Genomic DNA, 14,833 nt, shown 5'->3' on the forward strand with positions numbered 1-14,833 from the left:
CTTCTTAAAAATAAATCTTACCATTTATGCATTAAAACTTAATGTGATGTGTCTCATTTTGAATGCTCAAAATAATAAACTATAGGGAAAGGGGCAGGTATTACTTTCCTAAGAGGATTCAAATCACTCCATTAGACTGAATTTAGAGTTCTGCTCCAAGTTCACAGGATTTTTAAATAAAAACAAGGCTGTGCATATACACCTTAAAAGATCTTGCCAGATCTCTAATTTCTTGACTTGAAGTTTCTTAAGTCCCATCTTCTTCTTCAATGTGTCATTTTATCTTTTTCTCCCTGCCAGCACACTCCCTTTCCTCTAACTCAATAGACCACAAATAGTTACTGAATGGCTACTGTGGACATATATGCACTATTGCTGTATTTGGGGCACTACGTCACTGTTCTACTAATAATGTCAATCCTACCAAAGTCGGATTTCAGGTTTACTTTACACATATAAAAATACGATACTGGGATACAGGATTTTTCTGAGTATTGTTAAATATTATGTCTCTTGCCTTGCAGCACTATGGTGACACAGCATCAACCATTCATACACTGTGTATGAAAACATACATTTTGGAGGTGACTGCCACTCCAGAATAAAGCAATGTCATCACAGATTATTGTTTCATAATGGTTCCTTGTTGATTTTTTTCTAGGTATTAACACAGCACTTGAGTGCCTGGCTATGACTACAGGAATAAATTTCTAATAGAATGCCTATGTTTTTGAAAAGGTAATGAAATGTACCCATAACACTAGTCTTTTTTCTAAAGTGACAAATACAAATTGTATATATTTCTGTTTTATGATAATATGTTGTAAAGTATGAATACATTCTGGGATGGCTAAATCAAACAGATTAACATAGTTGTTATACCTCAGATATGTTTTTGTGTTGAGGACACTCAAAATCTACTCCTAGTCATTGTCAAGTTAAATTTTCATTTCTTTTTATATTGCCACATCATTTTTACCCGGCTATATAGCAACAGACCTTCTAGCTATAAACATTTTATATATTAATCATGTGCAAGCATTCAACAGATGGAGTCTTTTCAGGTAACTTTGAGAAAATAAAGGTTTTAAAGGCAAATTTTCAACAAGAACAATGAGGTTGATGTTTGTCACGAATAACTCAAAAATTAATGTTTATCTTTGCTAATTATCTTTTGACTGAAAGCTACAATGAAATCTTGGCAGAGATGAGGCTAAGAGAACTGCAGCTGGTTTGAGTGGACATTTGAAGTCACTCAGAGATTCTATGGGTACATGGGAAGAAAGGGGCAAGCAGGCCTAACTATAAACCCAGATTCAAAGAGTAAAAACAGTGGCCCTTGTGGAACCAATTAGAAGTAAAGACAGTGAAGGTATCAGAGCCCTGGAAAAATGCTCTAGTCCTCACTCTTCCAGAACATCTGCAACCAGTGTACCTTTACTACTATGGATCTACAGATATGCTGACTAAACTAATTACACACTTCCAGATCAAAGCCACGCCAATAGTATATGTCTACTAAGAATCAAATTTACAAAAATCATCACATGATTGCATGTCTTCTTGCATAAGAAGACCATCTTCTCATTCTTTCCCAGAAAAACAAAGTCAGACACTGGGATGGAATATTTTGAAATGTGAGTCTAGACCTTTCTAAAAAAAAAAGGGCGGCGCCTGTGGCTCAGTGAGTAGGGCGCCGGCCCCATATGCTGAGGGGGACGGGTTCAAACCCAGCCCCGGCCAAACTGCAATCAAAAATAGACGTGTGTTGTGGCGGGCGCCTGTAGTCCCAGCTGCTGGGGAGGCTGAGTCAAGAGAATTGGGTAAGCCCAAGAGTAGAGGTTGCTGTGAGCAGTGTGACGCCACGGCACTCTTCCCGAGGGCGGTACAGTGGGACTCTGTCTCTACAAAAAAAAAAAAAAAAAAGAAGCCCCGTCTCAAGAGCACCTCCGCGGAGAACATGGCTCTGCCTCCCTTCTTCGCCCTGGGACGCCGGGGCCCACCGCCCACGCGGCTGCCGCCTCCTGCTCCCTTTAGCTGTCCGCCACCGCCGCCTCTTCCCCAGCGGCCCGCCCCTTTTCCGGGGGCCTCCGCCCCCTTCCTACAGCCTCCGCTGTCTCTGCAGCCCCGCGCCCCCACGGAAGCCTCCGGTGGAGGCTGCGGCGTCGCCTTTCACCCGGTGCCGCCGCCGCGGCCGCCACTGCCTCCGTCGCAGCCCCAGTGCCGGCCCATCCCGGGGAACGACGCCAGCGAGCGCCCGCGGCCGCTGGAACCCGTGCTTGCCTGAGGCGCCGCGGCCGTCCGACGTGCTCGGGGACGCGGTCCTCCAGCGCCTGCGCAACCGGCAGTGGCTGGTGGCCGCGAAGGGCCTGCCGGGTGCCGCAGCGCACTCACGCCGGCCCAGCTTAGGCGAAGTGCACGCGCGGGTGAGCGGGGTACTGCGCCTGGTGCGGCGGCTGCGCGGCCTGAGCCAGGCCCTGCGGGAGGCCGAGGCCAACGGCGCCGCCTGGACCCTACTGCACGCCCAAGCCGCGCCACTGCGTGCCCAACTGGCCGAGCGGCTGCAACCGCTGACCCAGGCCGCCTACCTGGGCGAGGCGCGGCCGTGACTGGAGAGAGTCCGGCGCCCCCGGCTCAGGCTTCGTGAGAGGGCTCGGGAACGGGAGGCCGAGCGGGAAGAAGAGACCAAACTATCCGGCCCCAGCAGCGCGCGGCATGGCGTATGGATGCTGTGCCAGGAACGGTCGTCGCGCGGCACCGCTCGCCTCGCCGGTTCACGTGGCGCGCAGTCGGGCAGGCGGTGGCTGAGGGAGGCGGAGACTCGGCCGGGACCCGGGGCTGCTGGAGGCGGAGGCGGCGAGGCGCGGGGGAGCCGCAGGGCTTGTCACCACGGCAGCACGGAAGGTGAGACTGACGTGGGGACCGTTGTCACCACCGCAGCGCGCCCCGGCGCGCCGTCCCACACCTGTATTCTATTTGCTAGGATTTTGAGTATTGTTGGATTGTATTCATTAGTGAAATTGGGGTGTGTGTGTGTGTGTGTGTGTGTGTGTGTGTGTTTCTTAATGGGTCCTTTTTATGGTTTTGGTATCAGGAAGATATTTGCTCCAGAGGATGAATTGGGAGTGTTCTTCTCAATGTTTTTGAATGTATTCTGCGGCATAGGTATGAGCTCTTCTTTGAATGTTTGTTTGAATTCCGGTGTAAAATCATCTGGTCCAGGACTTTTTGTTGTTGTTGTTAGAAGCTATTTTATTTTTGCAATTACTGTGCTTGATATCGGTGTGTTGAAGAGTTCTAATTCTTCCTGGTTAAGTCTAGGTAGGTAGTTGATTCCAGGTATTAGTCCATTTCCTCCACAATGTTAAATTTCTGGGCATAGCAATTTTTGTAGCAATCAGAGATAATCTCTTGTATTTCTGGGACATCTATTGTTATTTTCCCTCTTTCATTTCTCAGTGAGGTTATTAGAGATCTTACTTTTCTGTTTCTTGTTAGACTAGCCAAAGTTTTATCAATTTTTTTATTTTTATCAATTTTATTTTTTATTTATTTTAAGGAACCAACTTTTTGTTTTCTTAATCTCCTGAATGGTTCTTTTGTTCTCAATTTCATTTTCTTCTGCTCTGATTTTGGTTCTTTCCTTCTGCTAGGTTTGGGATTGGATGGCTCTTTCTTTTCCAGTTCCTAGAAATGATGCATTAGATTGTTGATTTGTGCTTTTTAAATTATTGGCTGTGGGCATATAATACAATAAACTTCCCTCTTATGACTGCTTTCTCAGTATCCCAGAGGTTTTTCATCATCATTTTGTTAGACAAATCTAATGATTTTCTCCTTTCTCTTCTCCTTGAAATAGTTGTGTTTCGCATCAGATCATTTAGTTTTTATGATTTTGGGAATGAAAGTTTTTGTTGGAAATGAGTTCGACCTTGATTCCATAGTAGTCTGTAAGCTACAAGGTACAATTTCTATTCTTTTAAATTAGTCGAGGTTTGATTTGTGTCCTAGGATGTGGTCAGTTTTGGAAAATTATTCATGAGCTAATGAAAAGAATGTGTATTTGGTAATATCGGGGTGGTATGCTTTGTAGCGTCATGTTAAAGTCGATTGTTTCGTTGCTCAGTTTGTGTTTGGAGGGTCTGTCCAATAGGGTGTGAAGACCCCAGAAATTATGCTGTTATAGGATATTATATTGTTCAAACTTGTTAGAGTTCATTTTGTAAATCTGGAAACATTTAATTAATTTGGGTGCATAAATACTTAGGATTGAGATGTCTTCTGGTATTGTTCCCTTGACAAGAAAATAGAGTATTTTTATCTTTCCTTATCTTTTGTGGTTTAAAGCCCAATGTATTTTGAAATTGTGACCCCTGCTTTCTTTTGATTTCCATCTGCGTGAAATATTGATTTATAATCCCTCACCCTGAGTCTTGTTTTGTCCTTAGCTGTTAGATATGTTACCTGAGGACAGCATATAGTTGGCTTGTGCTTTTGATCCAGTCATCTGGTCTGTGTCTCATCAGTGGGTAATTCAAGCCATTCACATTTATTGAGAAATTAATAACTATGATGGGTTTGTGTTTGTCTTTTGTGAAGGTTGCCACCTACATTTATCACTTGTACCATTGAGGAAGCTAGGCTTTGACCTTTAATTTCTGTGTGTCTTTGCTTGTGGTACATTGTTATGTTCGATGTGTAATATTACTCTGGAATACTTCCTGGACAGGTGGTCTTATAGTGGCAAATTTCTTCAATGATTGCTTGCAAGGAAAACATTTGATATATCCATTGAATATGCAACTTAGTTTTGTAGAATACAGAATCCTAGGCAGGAAGTTGTTGTGTTTGAGTATATTGAAAATGAGAGTCCTATCTATTCTAGCTTGTTGTTTTTCAGCTGAGAAATCTGCTGTCACTCTGATGGAATTGTCCTTGTAGGTCAATTGGTGCTTATTCCTGGTGGCCTTCAAAATTTTCTATTTCATTTTGGCCAAGTTTTTTACAATGTGTCTAGAAGATGCTCTGTTTGAATTGAGATAAACTGGGATTTGATATTTATCAACGGAGTATCTGTGAATCTTTGGTAATACTTAAACATTTTTCATTTATGATATCCTCCAATAGGTCTTCTGTGCCTATAATTTCTATGTTTATATACTTTATAGAATCCCATAATTGCTAGGATTGCTATTGTTTTACTCTCTTGTATTTGTTTGTTTGTTTTGTTTTTTGAGATAGAATGTTACTTTGTCACCTGAGGTAGAGTGCCGTGGTGTCATAGCTAATAGGAACCTCAAACTCTCGGGCTCAAGCAATCCTCTTGCCTCAGCTTCCCAAGTAGCTCGGACTACAGGCACCCGCCACAATGCCTATTTTTAGAGATGAGGCTCACTCTGGCTCAGGCTGGTCTCAAACCTGTGAGCTCAAGCAATCCACGCTCCTTGGCCTCACAGAGTGCTAGGATTACAGGCGTGTGCCATCACACCTAACCTTTCCTCTTTTCTGCCTCATTAAATAACTGAGGTAGCTCAAGACCCTTGTCTTCAAGTTCTAAGATTCTTTCTTCTTCAAGGTTTATGCTGTTATTGAAATTTTCTATTGCATTTTTAAACTCCTTGAATGACTCCTTCAATACTTTGAACTCTTTTAATTTCATCAGGTCTTTTGATTGTTTCTTGGGTCAGTTTTTTTATTTCTGTTTGGTGACTTTCCACTTGCCCTTTAATTCTCTTCATCACTTTGGACATCTATAATCTAAATTCTTTTTTTCTTTTCATCTTTGATAGCAGCTTGGTAATCCCTTTCAGGATTGGTCTATTCTAGTTTTTCAAGTTGATATAATTTTTATTTGTTGGATCCTCTGCATGTGTTGTTACTTCTTGTTATTTCCTTCCACTACTTAACTTTTTGCACTTCCTAGTTCTCCTTAAGCCTCTTTGTTTCTGTGCTTTGAGATTAAAGTTGCCTTTTGGTACCAGGATTAAGAAATGAAAAGGAAGGAGAGTAAAAGAATGAGAAAATGAGAGATAAAAAGAAGAAAGCTAATGATGATAATTATAACAGGCCATGCATAGTGAAGCATACCAGCAATATCAGTGATCCGGGGGCTCTAGGGCAGGTGTATTACCCAAAGTTAGATGATTCTGACCAGCCTGATCCAGAGTGGGACCCTACTTTCATCAAATACAGTAAAAACAAACAAACAAACAAAAACATGCATCTTAGTGAGGAACAGCAGTTGCAACCCCTCAGGAGGTCAAAGCAGGACCAGGGATTTCCAAATCCAAGTGTTGAAGGCCACCATGAGCCAGACCATTGCTGCAACACTGCCATGGAGGCCTTAGAGAAATGGTCTTCCAAAAAAAAACAAACACAAAACACACTCAAAAGAGAGAGATTGTCTTGATGGTTACTTAAGATATTTATGAAAGTTGAGAAAAGTAGAAAAATAAACAAAAAAAAAAATAAAAAGGAAAAGGAAATGGAGAAGAAAATAGAAAAAGTATGTTAAAAAAAGAAAAAAAACACAATAAATTAAAAAAAGGAAAAAAATTAAAAAATACATGTATTGCGTGGTTCATAAGTAATGCTCCAGGATTAGGAAAAGCAAAATAAAAAGAAAAAACCTTTTCTTCCTAATGACAATAGGTGGCACTTCTTGGTTAAGAGAGGAAAAAAAAAACCAGTACTCTGTATTCTGCATGTGGTAGGGGTGGGATGTTTTCAGCTAGTTGCCAAAGAGATCCAGGCTTGTTTTCCTGATTCATTGATGTTATTCTGGGCTTGGTAGCTAACTGTATGAGAGGTGAATCCCCATGGGGGTGTTAGAGGCAAATTCCTGAAGCTTATGCCAGACTATGAGGTGGGGAGTCAGGGAAGACTCTGCCATCCAAACAGTTTCCTGCAGCTACAGATGGGGCAGTGTGGTAGGCATAATCTGCTCACCTCTGCCCATGTGTCCAAGGAAGTCAGCCCTGGGGTAGTTCCAACTGCTAGAATCAGAAGCATTAACATAATGGGATACTGTGAGGCTGCTCCAAGCTTGGCTCCCTTTGGTGTCAGCCAGCTCAAGGTTTTAGCATTATCCACACCTGCCTTGTCACTCTCCAGTGTCAGCAGTGGGTACCATGCTGCCAGGCCTCCCACTGAGCAGGCTCCAGGACCAAATCTGCCCAGCCAGTGGCACTAAAATGATAGCCTGGGTTCAGGCCTCTGGCTTTGTCCCTAAGAGGCAGAATATACTCTCTCCAACCCTTCAACAAAAGGCCAGCTTCTGTGCACCTGAACGTCCTGTGGGACCTATATTCTGGCTTTTGATTCATATCAGTCTTCAGGCATGGATGGACAGGCCCTCTCAGAGTTCAGTTCAATCCCCAGTCCACTCCTACAGAATGCCATGGTGGGGTGTGGGGAAATCACCTGCAAAATTGATCCCCCAGTGATTCCACATGCAGGCTCTCTCCCTGGGTTGCTGCCGTACTTTGCATCTGCTTTTCATGCGTGCCTCTCACCCTTCTTAACGTTTTGCTCCTGGTGCTCCATTCTGTCTCACTGTGCCTTTGCAATGTTGTTTCTGGACAGGACAATGCAGATGGAGGCACCTAGAGACTCCGCTCATCAATTTTACTGAGAGCAGCTGATGAAGAAATGTCTCTAGTCTGTCATCATGGAGCCTCCCTTTATGCATTCTTTTTAAAATCCATCTGGGTATTTATGGACTGAAAATAGATTAGAAGACTTTTTATATTGTCACAGAAATGAATGGATTATTTTGTTTCAACATATTACTGGTGTAAAAATATTTCACGTTACATGGATCATTTTTGTGATGCTACAGTCCTGAGTATAGGTATGCCCATCACTCATATGGTATTCACAGTACCCACTAGGTTGGCTTAGTCCATTTGCCTCCTTCCCACTACCCCTTTCCCTTGGTTGATTTCCACAGACTTTTACTTCCTTCTATGCACATGTGAGCTCATCAGTTAGCTCCAATTTAATAGTGACTGTATGTGGTGTTTGTTTTTCATTCTTGAGATATTTCACTTAGAAGGATGGGCTCTAGTACCATACAGATTGTTGTAGGTATTAATTTATCAGTTTTCGTGGTTGAGTAGTAATCAATGGAATACATATACAACATTTAATTAGTCCACTCATGAATTTGTCAGCACTTGGTTTGTTTTCATATATTGGCAATAATGAATTGTGCTGCATTAATCATTCAAATGCAGGTATCTTTTTGGTAAAATAATTTCTCTTCTTTTGCGGAAAATAACCAGTAGTGGGACTGCAGGGTCAAATTGTAGGTCTACTTTTAGTTTTTGAGAAAACTTCATTCTCATTTTCATAGAAGTTTTACAAATTTGCACTCCAACCAACAGCATACAAAAATGCCTTTCTGTGTCCATGTCAGCACCTGTTGATTTGGGAATTTTAATAAATTCCATTGTAACTGGATTAAGGTGATAATCTCATTGTGAATTTAATTTGCATTACCCTAATAAGTCATGAAATTGAATATTTTTTTGCATGTTTACTGACCATTTTTTCATATTTTGAGAATTGTCTTTTCATGTTTTTTGCCCACTTGTTTATAGGATGGTTTGTCTTTTCCTGTTGGTTGCTTGAGTTATTTGTAAATTCTAGTTACTAGTCCTTTATTGGAAGTGTCATTTGTGACTATTTCTTCCATTCTGTTGGTTGTCTGTTTTGATCTATTAATTGTGTCTGTAGCAGTGCAGACGCTTTTTAGCTGAAACAAATCCCAGTTTTGGTTTTGCCATGATTGCCTTTGGGGTCTTTTGTTTAAATTCTTTGCCAAGAATCATATTTAGAAGAGCTTTTTCTACATTTTCCTCTAGAATACTTATGATTTTGTGCCATAAATCTTTTGTATATCCTGAATTTGAGTGGTGAGAAGTAGTGGTCCTACTTCATTCTGGTGCATGTAACAATCCAATTTTCCCAGAGTCATTTATTAAATATAAATAGGGCTTCTTTTCCCCAGTGAATGTTATTGCCTGCTTTGTCAATGATAACTTTGTTGAAGGTAGGTGGTTTTATATCTGGGTCCTCCGTTCCATTGGTGTATTTCCATATTTTTGTAGAGATACCATGCTGTTTTTGTTAAACTACAAGGCTATAGTTTCATAGTATGGCTTCAAGTGTGGCACTGGGAGTCCTACAGATTTGTTCTTTTGGTTAAGATTCAGGCTCTTTTATGGCTTCAAAGAAAGTGTAAAATAAATTTTTTCTTTATCTGTGAATTATGACTTTGGCAACTTGATGGAGATCGCATTGCATTTATTAATCACTTTAGGTAGTATTGATATTTTAACATTGTTGTTTCTACTAAGTCAGGATATTTGTTTATACCCTCTGCAACTTTTTTGTTCAGAGTTTTATTGTTTTCCATGTTAGAGAAATTTTACTCTCTTACTTGTGTGTAAATATATCCCTACTTATTTTATTTTGTTTTTGTTTTTATGAATGTTACTTAGTCTTTGATTTGACTCCTGGCTTAATTGTCATTGTTATATAGAAATGGTATTAATTTATGTATATTGGCTTCTTATCCTAAGACTTTGCTTAATTTATTTATTGATTCCAGAAGACTTTTGGTAGAACCTTTGGGGTTTCTAAGTACAAGATTATGTCATTGGGAAAAAGTGATATTTGACCTCCAGTTTACCAGTTTGGATACCCTTAATAACCTCCTCTTTTTTATCTTGCCTAAGACTTCTAGCACTATGTCAAAAAAGGGTGGTGATAGTGGGAATCCTTGTCTTACTCTAGTTCTTATGGGCAATGCTTTCAACTTTTCTCCGTTGAATATGTTAGTTGTGTGTTTTCCAAATATGACTATTATAATTCTGAGATATTTTCTTTCTATGCCTAGTTTGTTCAGGGTTTTTATCATGCCTTGTTTGCTATCCTTGCATATGGAATGAAGTCATCTTGGCGCTTGATTTTTTTTTCTTTTTTTTAGTATACTGTTTTATTCAGACTGCTAGTTTTTGTTTTTGTTTTTGTTTTTATTTAGGGTTTTTGCACCTGTATTCATAAGGGATATTGGTTTCTACTTTTCTTTTGTTATCATTGTGTCTTTCCCTGGCTTTTGTATGACTATAACATTAGCTTCATAGAATGAGTTGGGGAGGTTTCCCTTTTTCTCAATATTATGGAATAATTTCTATGTTATATGTGCCCAGTATTCATCGTAGGTTTGACAGAATTCAGTTATGAACATATCTTGTGCAGGGCTTCTCTTTTTTGACTAGATTTTTCCTTACTGTTTTAATCTCACTTTTCTTTCTTTTTTTTTGGTCTACTCATTTTTCTTTCTTTCTGGTTAAGTGTTGGAGGTTGTGTGTTTCTAGGACCTTTTCTATTTTCTCTCTGTTCTCTAGATTATGTGCATAGCGATTTATCTAGTATTCATGGATGATTTTTTTAATGAAAATTTTGAAATTATTAATGTTTTATTATACATATTGTAGTCTCTCAGAACTGAGGGGAAGGGGAAGGCCCCCCTCAAGTGAGGTAACAAACTTGCCATCAAAATTTAAATGTAAATGGGTGGCGCCTGTGGCACCAGCCCCATATGCCGGAGGTGGCGGGTTCAAACCCAGCCTTGGCCAAAAACAGAAAAAAAAAAAAAAAAATTAAATATAACTGACAATGTTATCATTAGTCCTTAATTCCTGAGAATTTGAACGTAATTTCGTTTCTGTGAACTTAATAACAAATGCTTATAATTTTTAAAATTATATGTTTGAAAAGAAATTCAACATATCAACATTAATATGGTAGCAAGGCAAACCATAATCCAACTGTATGTCTGAAAATGTCTATTTTCTACATTATGTGTATAGTGATTTATCTAGTATTCATGGATGGTGTTTATTTCTGCAGTATGTATTTCTGCAATGTTACCCTGTTCATTTCTGATTCAGCTTATTTGGTTCATTTTTCTTCTGTTCTTAAGTAAGAGCAAATTTCAAGTTCTCAGCTCTTTTGTTTCTCAGATAACCTTTCTATCATTTCCCTCTGTATTCTCCTTCTAGGATTCCTTTCTTAAATATATTGATCAACTTGATTGTGTCTAGTCAGTTTTATACTCTACTTTCAGTTTTCCTTTTTAAAATTTTGTTTCCGTGAATCAATCTGTACAACAAATATGTCTTCTTTTTTTCTTTTTTTTCTGATTCATTGACTCTGCTATTGTAATGCATAGTAAATATTTCAACTAAGGTATTAAATTTTTCAGGTCTGCAATTTAAATTGGTACATTGTATAGTTTTTATCTCTTTGTCAATATCTCAGTTTCCTCAGGCATAATTTTGATGATTTTTATTCTCTGTGTAATTAATTGCATGTAGTGTATGTTTAAGATGGTTATTTTTAATGCTTTTTTGAAAATGCAAAAACCTCCATTTCTCAAGGGTTAATTCCTAAAGATTTATTTTGTTCCAGTGGGACATGTTTTCTGTATTATCTGTATAACATGTAATCTTGTAGTAAGTTCAGATAATAGTGGTTTTGTAGTACACTGTTACATTACAAATTTACAATTTTATATTCTTTACTCAGAAGAATGTGTTTCTACTTCATCTAAGTAAACACAAAAAATGTAAAGTTTCCATTTTTTCTTATATCTGAATAGTGTTCCATTGTATACATGTACCACAGTTTAATTTATTCAGGAGTTGATGGGCACTTGGTTTTCTTCCATGTCTTGGCAATTGTGAACTGAGATGCAATAAACATTCTGGTATAAATGTCCTTATGGTAAAATAATTGTTTTTCTTCTGCATAGATACCTAGTAATGGGATTGTGAGATCAAATGGAAGGTACACTTTTAGTTGTTTGCGAATTCTCCATACTTCTTTCCATAGAGGTTGAATTGGTTTGCATTACCACCAGAAGTGCAAAAGTGTTCTTTTCTCTCTACATCCACGCCAACATCCGCAGATTTGGGATTTTATATTATGTGCTGACCTCACTGGAATTAGGCAATATCTGTAGAGGTTTTGATTTGCATTTCTCTGATGATTAGGGACAATGAGTCTTTGTTTATGTGTTTTTTGGCGATTCACGTGTCATCATCAGTGAAGTTTCTGTTCAGATTTCTTCCCATCTCATGAATGGGGTTGTTTGCTCTTTTTGTTGATTAATTTGAGTTCTCAGTAGATTCCAGTCATCAGCTTTTTGTCAGATTCATAGCATGCAAATACATTGCCCATGCTGAAAGCTGTCTCTTTGCTTTAGCTGTGGTACCTTTAGCTATGCAGAAGATTTTTTGCTTAATGACATATGATTTATTTATTTTTGATGTTTCCGCAACTGCCAAGGAAGTCTTGTTCATAAAATCTTTTCCCAGGTCTATTTGTCAAGAGTTTTCTTCAACTTTCTGTTAGAATTTTTGGTTTTATGTCTTAAATGTAAATCTTTTATACAGCAGGACTCAATTTTTGTCAGTGGTAAGAGGTACTGATCCAATTTCAATCTTCTACATGTGGCTACCTAGTTCTCTAAGCACCATTTATTAAATAGTTATTCTTTTCTTCAGTGCTTTTGTTTGGTTTATCAAAGGTCAGATGATGATATGTGGCTGGGTTCATCCCTAGGTTCTCTATTCAATTCAATAGGTGTATACCTCTATTTTTTGCCAACCCAACATTATTTTGATAACTATAGACTTGTAGTACAAATTGAAGTCTGGTAATGTGATGCCTCCAGATGTAATGGATACCCGCAATACAAATTCTTTTTCCCTAAGAATTGTATTCGCTCGTTTTTTTTTGTTGTTGTTGTTGTTCTTTGTTTGTTTGTTTTTCTGGTTTTATATGAAACAAAGTACCATTTTTTGAAGTTCTTTAAATATTACTTGGTGTTTTCATGGGAATTGCATTAATTCTGCAGATCACTTCGGGTAGTATGGACATTGTAACAAGGTTGATTCTTCCCAGCCATGATGATTATAATGTTTTTTCATTTTTTATCATCTTCTGCCATTTCTTTTCTTGGGAATTCATAATTGTCTTTATAGAGATCCTTCACATACATTGTTAGATATATTACAAGGTATTTAATTTTCCTTGGAGCTACAGTGAATTACATTAGGTCTTTGATTTGACTCTCAGCCAATTATTGTTATGTTATGAAGGCTACTAATTTTTGGACATTGATTCTGCATATCCAGACGTTACTGTATTTCTTGATCTCCTCTAATAGCTGTGTAGTTGCGTCCCAGGGGCCTTCCAGGTATAAGATCATGTCATCTACAAAGAACAAGATTTTCCCTTCACTGTTCCCATTTGAATACCCTTGATCTTTTTCTCTTGCCTGATTGCATTTGCTGGGACTACCAGCCCTATATTGAATGGCAGTGGTGATAGTAGACATCCATGTTTGGTTTCAGTGGTAAGTGGAACTGCCTTCAGTTTTACTGCATTCAATATGATATTGGCTGTGGGTTAGTGGTATATGGGCTCTATCAGTTTAGAAAATGTCCCAACTATGACTATTTTCTTAAGTGTTCGTCTCACAAAAAGGATGCAGGATTTTGTCAAATAGGTTTTCTGCATTGAGACATAAAATTGAGACAATTGTTTGGTCTTCACTTTTGATATTTTTTATGTGATGAATTACATTTATGGATTAATCTATGTTGAACTAACCTTGCACCCCTGGGATACAGGCTACTCGGTTATGATGTGTAATATTTTAATGTGTAGTTTATCCTGTTTGCTTAGATCTTATTGGATATTATTGTCTCAATACTCATTAATGATATTGGACTAATAGTTTTTTTGTATTTGTTGGCTGCTATCCTAGTTTTGGAATCAAGTTTCGGAATCAAGTTTTGGACATTTTCTTTTTAGAATGTGTTAGGAAGGATTCCTTTCTTCTCTATATTGTGTTGAGATTATTCAATATAGTTTGGTAGAATTATGGTGTGAAAGCATCTGGTCCGGGACTTTTCTATTTTAAAAAATTTTGTATTTTTGATGTAATGTTAGTGCCTGATATAGGTCTATTCAAAATTTCTGATCTTTCATATTGAGTTTAGGAAGGTGGTGTGATTCTAGTTTTGGTTTATTTCCTCTACATTTTCAGATTTCTGGGCTTAAAGTGGTTTGTAGTAATTGTGGAGGATCTTGTGTATTTCTGTGGTATCTCTTATTTCCCCCTTTTTTGTTTCTGATTGAAGTTATTTATCTTGCTTTTCTGCGTTCTGGCAATCATTTATGAATTTTACCAATCTTTTCAAATTACAAATATTTTTGTTTCACGGATCTTCTGAATAATTCTTAATTTCTAATTTCATTTCATTCTTCTCTAGTTTTAGCTATATATTTCTTTTTTGTTTGTTTTTTGGTTGGTTTGGGATTTTATTGTATTTTCCATTTCCTTGTGATGGCCCATTAGGTTATTAACTTGCTTTCTCTGTGTTTGTTTTCTAGGTGAGGACATCTAATGCTATAAATTTCCCTCTTAGGATTGTCTTTGCAGTATCTCACAGGTTTCAATAGCCTGTGGCTATCATTATCATTTTGTTCAAAAAATCTAATGATTTACTCCTTAATCTCATCCTTAATACAACTGTCTTTCATCAAAAGGTTGTTTCACTTCAATGACTTTATGTGGATTTGAGTATTTATGTTGGTGTTGAGTTCTATTTTTATTCTGTGATGGCATGAGAAGATACGTGGTATAATTTCTATTTTTTAATTTTTTTTGAGATTTTATTTGTATCCTAATATATGATCAATTTTGCAGGATAATCCATGGGCTGATAATGAAAGATGTGTATTGAGTTTC

General features: G+C 38.2%; 1 pseudogene; it reads left to right on the forward strand.

Annotated features, from left to right (window-relative positions):
* Window positions 1–1,960: 1,960 nt before the first annotated feature.
* On the forward strand, window positions 1,961–14,489 carry LOC128579392 (programmed cell death protein 7-like; annotated as a pseudogene).
* Window positions 14,490–14,833: the final 344 nt, after the last annotated feature.

This window comes from Nycticebus coucang, unplaced genomic scaffold (assembly GCF_027406575.1).
Source record: "Nycticebus coucang isolate mNycCou1 unplaced genomic scaffold, mNycCou1.pri scaffold_50, whole genome shotgun sequence".
Taxonomy (NCBI): Eukaryota; Metazoa; Chordata; class Mammalia; order Primates; family Lorisidae; genus Nycticebus; species Nycticebus coucang.